A 9,727-nucleotide genomic window follows, 5' to 3' on the forward strand; every position below is an offset into this window, starting at 1 on the left:
AAGTGGCAGTCACAATACCAATAGATAAAAGAATAATATTTAACGGAATCTTGTTCCATAGGTTATGTATCAGTCCATCTATTGTTAGGCATTAGATGCTAACTGTTTAAAATTGTGGTAAAGTATATGTAGCATGTATTTTCCATTATAATCATGTCAAAGTTACAATTAAGTGCATCTATGTGCCTTTATGATGCTGTATATCATTCCCACTATCATTTTCCAAAATCTTTTCATCATTCCACATAGAAACTCTGTTAACTGTTTTTTGTTTGTTTGTTTGTTTTTGCTTTTTTTTTTTTTGATGGGCAGAGTGGACAGTGAGAGAGAGAGACAGAGAGAAAGGTCTTCCTTTTTCCATTGGTTCACCCCCCTTAGTGGCCACTGTGGCCGGCGCACCATGCTGATCCAAAGCCAGGAACCAGGTGCTTCTCCTGGTCTCCCATGCGGGTGCAGGGCCCAAGCACTTGGGCCATCCTCCACTGCACTCCCAGGCCACAGCAGAGAGCTGGACTGGAAGAGGACCAACCGGGATAGAATCTGGCGCCCCAACCGGGACTAGAAGGTGTGATGCCGGCGCCGCAGGCGGAGGATTAGCCTATTGAGCCACAGTGCCGGCCACTCTGTTAACTGTTAAGCAATACTTCTCTTATTGTCTTTGGTCCCTGCTTCCCAATGCTTCTAACCTACTTTCTGTCTCGATAAGTTTGCCAATCTATGTATTTCATATAAGCAGAATCTTACACTATTTGTTTTCTATACCCTATACAGGTGTCCCATATCCATGTGACTGATCACCTTCTATCAAGGTGGAGTCCATTTCCTTGACTTTGAGTCTGTGATGACTAGGACTGGCTCTGACCAATGGACTGTGGTAGAAGTGGTGCTGTACCTGACTGGAGATCTTGTGGCTTTCACTCTTTTGAAATGAGATGACCTGAGGTGACTGTGCAAGGGAATCTGCAATGAAGAAGAGTAATTGTGACAAGAGAAGTCTGGCTATCTGGGCAGTATAACAAGCCAATGAGGGCCCGATAAACCCTCTAGACTCAGCCTTATCTTTCTGCAGCCACATCAGCAGGCGATGGCAACTAACGAACTGTCCAAGCAAATCCATGGCAAATCATACCCTACAGTTATTTTAAGTCATTACATTTTGGAGTATTTTTTACACAATCATAGTCAACTGAAAATGATACCAAAAGTGCGGTATGACTTGAGTAATATCTAAAACAAATGTTATGATTGAAAAGTGATAACAAGGATATTAGGATTGTTAGTGAGGCTGAATTACGTGAAAAAGAATCCTTTTGATACTGAGTAAGAATGGCCTGTGTATAGCTGGTGAAGATGGCACCTGTGATAACTGGAAGATAGAAAATGTCCCTAATGAACTTGTGTCTCTGGCTAAGGAAATTTCTGAACAGTTGAAATGTCAGTTGGGCATCTCTGTCCATGTGTGTATGACACAACAAAATGCTAGAAAGAAGCTAGAGAGAGAGAGAGCTGTTCAACTTCCAAGCAAAATTTTGAGGATATAAAGGAGAGAAAATGCTTGCTGTGTTGAAAAATGAAGTTGTTATTCATTTATGAAATCTTCAGTCTCTTAAATGGACACAAGGGTCTTAAAGATAAGAAATAGCCTTAGGGTAAAAAATACCCAATCAGGTTGTGGCTATTGTCATATCTCAAAAAGATTCAGTGGCATGCCAGACCAACTTAGAAGACAAAAGCATTCTAAGGATCTTAAGGGCATCTTGCCATAACCATCTGATAGACACAAATTGAAAGAGGTATGTCTCAATAAGAAATATGGTTGCAAAACTTGGGACATAGAATAAACCCCACAAAGTTGTAAGAAAGTGGTGGGAGTAGACGCATGACCTAATTAGATTAAAAGGGCAGAAATAGCTCCAAAGGAAAGGAAGCTTCTGGGAGCCCTGGTTTTTGTTGGAAGAGAACGGGCTAAGAAAGTCACTTAGTAGCAAGTAAGTTCCATTTGTTCTTCAACAAGAAAGATAGCTCAGAAGGTGGAGCTAAGAGTTTGAACAATGGGTTAGAGATTCAATTCTAAAGAGCAGAATCGGATCTGACTCTGTGCTCCTTTCTTTGGTTGAGCGTGGGAAACTGAGATGGGTGCTAAGAGCACTGATTGCTATGTGACTAGTTATCACCCTCTTTTGACAGAGGAGTGTGTGCTGTGGTTTTCCTGCCCTGTATCACCATTTCAAGCTCTATCTTTGGGTGTCATATCACTTGTCTTTTAAGTTCTTAGATCCCTTGATCACAAAGGGTCACATCCCGGGAGCTACCCCAGGGTGCTTCTCAACTGCATCAGTTCCTGATGCAAGACTGGGAATGAAGGTTTTGGGCCCTGTCCTGTGACCAGAAGAACTTTGGGAGTCTTGGGAAGAGCTTAGTCTGCTTATCCTGAGGGACAAATAGGAGGCAATATGGCCAGAGGGGAGCTGAGGCAAACCAGTTACATAGATACTTCAAATAACTCCTCCATAAGAAAGCTTCTAACTTGTAACTTCTCTCCAACTGCCTTGAATGTGGCCATCAGGTCACCTTGTGAAAAGCATGAGTAGCTTGTGGCCTGGTCCTCTGTGCCAGCCCCTGAATGTGAGTGAGGTTAGACTGGACCAGACCCCAGGGCAATGGCAAACAAGACAGGAGAAACAATATTGACCTACCAATATGAGGATAGTCCTGAAAAATGGGTACTCATGCATTTTTAAAATTTTTATTTTTATTTATGAGAGAGAGAGAGAGGGAGAGAATCTCCTATTTTCTGTTTAATTCTCCAAGTGCCCACAGCAACCAGCACTGGGCCATGCCAAAGCCTGGAGCTGGCAAATCAATCCAGGTTTCCCTTGTGAGTGCCAAGGACCCAAGCAGTGGAGCTTTCACCTGCTGCCGCCCAGGGTGCACATTATCAGGAAGCTGGAACTGAAGCGAAGGCAGAATTTGAACCCAGACAATCTGGTTTGGGATGTGGGTGTTCAAAGCAGCATCTTAATGGCTGCACCATATGTCTACCCCTCTCATTCTTGTTTTAAGTCATAAGATGTTCTGGTGCTTTGAAGACACACATTGGTCATAATTGTTTTTTTAAGGTTTCCATAACTTTACTATGACATATCAAAATTACAAAAATATAAAATTAAGTTCAAAATGGATGAATTTTATTTTTATGTGATTCATAAGAATCTCAAAATCATCAAAATTTGCTATTATTTATGTCTTATTAGAAGAATAAAAACCTTGGTTGAAAATCCAAAAGAGGCAAGATTCATGCAGAGGAGATGCTATTTGTCTGCAATGGCAGCCGAGCAGGCCCAAGATTCATTGTCAAAGAACAGCAACATGCCCCACACCCTAGGCAGCCTGACAGCAAGAGGGCTTCTACCATGTCCTTAGGGTTAATTGATGACAAGCATCCCAATTTCTTCTGGACAAACTGGGCATAATTCCTAGATGTGTTATTGCATAAAGTTTTTGTGAAAAAAAAAAAGGTACAATATACCATGAGGATAGCAAGGGAGTGGCTATTTCATCCTCCTGAGCTCACAATTTATTGTAAAAACTATCTCACCCTTCTGGATGGTTTTTTGTTTTATCATGAGCAAGCCAGACAGGATAAAGGATTGTAAACCAGGTCTTTTGATGTGTTTTTTCCCTGTCTTATAACTGAATGTCAATCTGATTGTCCAGTTTTTTTCTTTAAAATTATACTTAAAAACCCCAGTGCCACAGGATCCTTTGGGACTTTTATCTTTTGGAAGCTCCCCTCCATGCTGCTCTGGCTGCAGGTCTTTGACTCTAATAAACCTTGCTGTTTAAAATCTCAAAAAATCAAAAATGTTTTTGGTGAAAATTCATTAATGCTGCTTTCAGCATTAATTCAGGTAATTCTGTAATAACACTCTTCATCAGACACACTGATACTGTGTGCAAATCCAAAATGACTGCTTTCAAAGATTCAATTTGATTTTTTAACCTGTGGAGTAAAGATGGAAGATTAACAAGATAAAGGAAGGTGACAATGTTGTTGAATTATCAGAAAACATTTGTGAACTCTTTCTAATACTCCTGCTTGGTCCAAACACCCAATCCAAACACAACATGGAATGTTTATTCTTATTTTCTAGTGATTTCATTTTGAGAAATCTTCACAGATGTACTGGAAGGCCCTCCCCCAATAAGTATTACTTCCGTGGAATATGCACTGGTAGTACTAGAGGGTTTTGTAGGTGGGACTCCAGAGCTGTTGACTTCAAATGCCCCTTATGCGCAGATAAGACAAGCCTCTATAAACCACTGTGAAGTGAACCTCACTAAGTTCTACCATTCCAGTAGGATCTTCCAGGAAAAAATGTTCTCAGGGCAAGTGTTATGACACAGCAGGTTAAGAAAGTGCTTAGGATGCTGTGTCCCATATCAATACTAATAATCTTTGAGCGCCTGTTATATACTAGCACTGTTTAAAGTGACTTACCTTAATTGCTTATACAACAAACTGTAAGATGCTGTTATGCATTTTTTTTTTTTTTGGACAGGCAGAGTGGACAGTGAGAGAGAGACAGAGAGAAAGGTCTTCCTTTTGCCATTGGTTCACCCTCCAATGGCCGCCGCGGTAGGCGCGCTGCGGCCAGTGCACCGCGCTGATCCGATGGCAGGAGCCAGGTGCTTATCCTGGTCTCCCATGGGGTGCAGGGCCCAAGCACTTGGGCCATCCTCCACTGCACTCCCTGGCCACAGCAGAGAGCTGGCCTGGAAGAGGGGCAACCGGGACAGGATCGGTGCCCCGACCGGGACTAGAACCCTGTGTGCCGGCGCCGCAAGGCAGAGGATTAGCCTAGTGAGCCGTGGCGCCGGTTGTTATGCATTATTTATATATGAGAAAGATAAGACACCAAGAGGATGAATCATGCTTCAGAGCACACATGAAGTGGCACAACTAGATTCCCTTCCCCCACCCCTTGTGACAGTCTGGATTTGAATTCTGTGCTCATATCTCCTATGCCTTTGTGTGTCTCCACATCTCAAGAGAGGAAAGAGCTTGTGTTACGGAACTTACACTCTAGTGGGGATAAAAAGATATTGAACAAATAAGCAGAAGGATAAATAGTCATGGAGAGTGGCCGGCGCCATGGCATAGTCCTTTAATCCTCTGTCTATGGCACCAGCATCCCATATGGGTGCTGGTTCTAGTCCCGGCTACTCCACTTCCAGTCCAGCTCTCTTCTATGGCCCGGGAAAGCAGTAGAAGATGGCCCAAGTCCTTGGGCCCCTGCACCTACATGGGAGACCCGGAAGAAGCTCCTGGATCCTGGCTTCGGATCGGCGCAGCGTGGAAAGTCCTAAGTGGCTGGCACCAGTTCTCCCAATTGGAGACCCTTTTTCTGCCTTTCTTGTTCAAAAGCCTACCTGTCATTTTAGGGTAAGCTCAATAACATTCTCCCATTCTCTCTGACTGAATGGATTTCTCAGAACTCAGGTGCACTCACTGCTGGCATCTGTCATCATTTGTCACCCCAGGACTTCGACTTATTTTTTTCCCTCTGTCTCATGATTCAGATCAATTCTATATTCCTCAGAGGCTTGGAGTTTATCTAGCCATTGCTTTACATTTATTTGATGCTGAATGATTAAATCTATCAATGAATAAGTCTAGAAATTTCCTTTTAACCATGTTGATTTATATCAGCAGAAACTTGTAGAGTAACATACCTGTGAGATAGTCTTGTGTTAATTATAAATGGATATGAATTGTTCAAATGATGCTGCTAGTGGCTAGTTTCTCTATTTTTTTTTTTACTCTACCTTGATTTGTTTGGTTCCATTTTCAAATTTTTCAGATATCAGAACAATCTTGCACAGTAGTTAGAGATCCTACATGTTATCAGGGGAATGTCAATATGAGAAAATATTTCATGTCCTTGACACATAGCTAAAAGCAAGTCCTAGAAACTCCGGAGTCAAACCTGCCAGTTCACATAGATGAAGGTAGAAAGATGGTGTTCCCTTGCAGTAAGGAGCCCAAGGATTCTGGTTTCCCTGGTCCTTTCCTGTTTAGCATCAGAAAGATTTCCATCCAAGGAAACCTTCTAGTCCTGAACAAACTTGGACAGCTGTGGCCCTACTAGAAGCCAAATGAGGATGCTGTTGCCTGAGGCAGGGCGAATAGAGGATAGAGGTTGATGAACAATGAATGTCCCCTATATTGGAGAGGGTTGAGCAAACTTCTAATAAGTACCAACATTGTCCAGGGCTGATTTTATTGACTCCACTAAGGTTAGAATCACAGGAAGTCTACCCTGAACGTGCACATCTCACTAACTCTTTCATAAACTTTTATAGACATCTGCTTATGGCTGACATCATTGCAGTTCTCACAACATGAATGAATTAGGTATCAATAACAATAATTATTTTGATCAAACCCTATAACTGCACAGTGGGGGGAAATTATCAGTGTAATATCTCTCAGGTTTTTTCAGGAGTGACTTGTGTTGTCCATCTCAAATTATCTCCTGAGATACAGGTTGGTGAATTTTGATGATGCTGGAAACTGAAGTGTTTTACATATTGACCACTGAAATATTCATTTAGTACAAAATACATACAAAAATGGTACTAATAACTAAGAAGAGGGGACCTTGAAAGGTTCACAGAAAACACAGATTATGAAAAAACTATGCATGGATTTAGAATTTTTTTGCAACAAAATAAACATAGCTTTTAATTCCATTTTCCATGAAATATTTGAAGTATTCTTGTAGTAAGTCTTCCTTGCTATGTGCAAGAACACTACTGGGTATTATGTACTTACTATGTACCATGCATTCCCGATGGCTGACAAGTATTGTTGGGTCTAGAGCAATCATCACATAATTATATCAAATGAATAAATGGATTTAGTTCCCTGGATTTTTTCCAAGAGTCGTGGGGATGTATTTAGAATTTGATCCTAGCATAACCTTTCAACATCTAAAGATTTTCCTTCAGGCTTCCAGAATTCAACTTTAAGTGTTCTTAAAGGAAATCAGTCAATGTATGCAAACTTGTTTGAGCATTCTAAAAAAGACTGTGCCTCCACTGAACAATCTCAAAGGTCTGTAGCATAAAGAACCAAAGTCTTACAGATAATCACTTTCTCCTTCTCAGCAGCAGCTATCATGTGTCATGAATTCTCAATACAGTGGCTGCACGTGGGCTAGGCTCATTAAGGACTTGTTGACTGAGGGACTGAACTGAATTGCAGAAGAGCTCATGAGTACTAAACAGCATAAGCAAGATTCAGGTTGAGTCTGTGGACTAATGACATGCATCTGCTTATTATTCCCTAATGCAGAGTTCAGGACTGCTCAAGGTTTAAGAACAAGAAGCCAAGAAAACTGATTCAACACATCTCTGGTAAACTTTAAGAAATATTCTAGCTATTTTCACAGCACAGACTGCATGTTTCTATCTCCTCAAAATTGACAAGTGAAACTCTAACTGTGAAGATGTCAGCATTAGTAGGTAAGGTCTTCGGGAGGTGATTAGCTCATGAGACTGCAGCCCTCCCGAATGGGACCAGTGCCTTGTATGTAGAGATAGGATAGAGCTTATTTCCTCTGTTGCCTCTCTGTCCTGTGAAGACACAATGAGAAAACGGTCACCTGCAAACAAGGAAGGGAGGCTCCACCAGAACTCAACTGTGCTGACCCGACCTATGATTCAGATTTCTAGCTTCCAGAACTGTAAGAAATAAATGATTTTTGTAAGCCACTCAGTCTATGATACCTTATGTTAGAATAGTCTGAGATGACTAAGAGGGTCAGAGTCTCTACAACAGTCAGGCTGGGGAAGGGGATGAATGGAGTTGGCTAAGTACATAATGCTGCCCCCTCACAAGAACAGAAAAAGTGCCTTGGGAGATTTTTCCCTTTTGATTAGAGGTCATCCATTCTTTTATCTCACAAAGCAACTCTGAGGTTCCTGGCACCTGTGGAAGCTGTGGTATCTCTGCCTTCTGCCTACTGCCTACTGTGTTTGAGTCTCTCCTTAAGTTTCTGAGTCTTCCGAGGCAAGCAATCATACCCATGTCCTTCTCTGTCTTCAGTCACATCACAGAACCAGTGTGACGCTTATGTAGGGAAAATGTGATTTGTGAAACAAACATGATCTCACCTGATTTGATTACAAATACAAATACAAATCTGTGAAGCAGGAAAAGGGCAGATCCGAGAGAACAAGAGTTGAGGGAGAGATGTTCCTCCACTGAAAATGGGGCTACATCTGGATAAAGCCATTGTAACTTATGAAAAAAAATCATAACATTTGGGCCAGCACTGTGGCTAAGTGGATTAAGCCCCCACCTGCAATGACAGCATCCCATATGGGTGCCAGTTCCTATCCTGGCTTCTCCACTTCTGATCCAGCTCCCTGCTGGTGTCCCTGGGAGGGTAATGCAAGATGGTCCAAGTGCTTGGGCCCATGCACCCATGTGGGAGAGCCAGAGGAAGCTCCAGGCTCCTGACTTTAGCTTGGCCTAGCTCTGGCTATTATGGCCATTTGGGCAGTGAGCCAGCAGGTGGAAGATTTATCTTTATAAAAATAGGAAAAGCATACGTTGGACTGTTGTAAGTATTACATTGGATTCAGAATCACGACCTATCTCAAATCCAATTCTTTGGGTTTCAATCCTGTGATTCTCTCTCTCTCTCTCTCTCTCTCTCTCTCTCTCTCTCTCTCTCTTTCTCTCCCCACCCCTCTCTCTCTCTCTCACAGATACACACACATATTACCCAATTTCCGAATTGTTCAATAAACCAAATGGTCAATGAAACTAAACTGACCATTTTGTCTAATTCTTCAGGTGATTAGGAAGAAGTTGACTGGATCACCAGGGAATCTCCCCTATCCCTTGCAAGGTCATGTGATTCTTTTATTTTCCCCCAAGGACTAAGAACTCATCTAAAAGGGCTCTTGGTGCCTTCATTATTTTATAGATCACTTCTGAGGGAATTATTGAACTATGTTAGTCTAAGAGTTCATGCAGATTTCTTCAGCAATGGGCATGTGAGAGGCTGTCAGCTGTGGTCAGAGCAGAGGCCCCTACTGCTGTGTTAGCAGCAGCTGGCCCAGACCTTCACCTGTAGGAGGAGCTGCTTGCTACATGGAAAGCTGCTGTGCCTATGGATTTCACATGTTGGCATCATGCAGTGTGTGTGCTTAGAGGTAAACTTTCCCCCTATATCTCACATTTCTACCAAGAAGGAGGAAATTCTATTTCTCTCCTGAATGTGAGTGTCAGAGTGCAAATGAGGTTATCTTAGAAAGTAAATATTTTTGGCTGGTACCACGGCTCAATAGGCTAATCCTCCGCCTGTGGTGCCTGCACACTGGGTTCTAGTCCCGGTCAGGGCGCCGGATTCTGTCCCGGTTGCTCCTCTTCCAGTCCAGCTCTCTGCTGTGGCGTGGGAGTGCAGTGGAGGATGGCCCAAGTGCTTGGGCCCTGCACCCGCATGGGAGACCATGGGAAGCACCTGGCTCCTGCCTTCAGATCAGTGTGGTGCGCCAGCCACAGTGGCCATTGGGGGGTGAACCAATGGAAAAGGAAGACCTTTCTCTCTGTCTCTCTCTCTCACTGTCCACTCTGCCTGTCAAAAAAAAAAAAAGTAAATATTTTTAGTTTTGTTCTCCAATTACCTTCCCTTAGGAACAGATTAGATAA

This window comes from Lepus europaeus, chromosome 4 (genome assembly GCF_033115175.1).
Source record: "Lepus europaeus isolate LE1 chromosome 4, mLepTim1.pri, whole genome shotgun sequence".
In the NCBI taxonomy this organism is placed as follows: domain Eukaryota; kingdom Metazoa; phylum Chordata; class Mammalia; order Lagomorpha; family Leporidae; genus Lepus; species Lepus europaeus.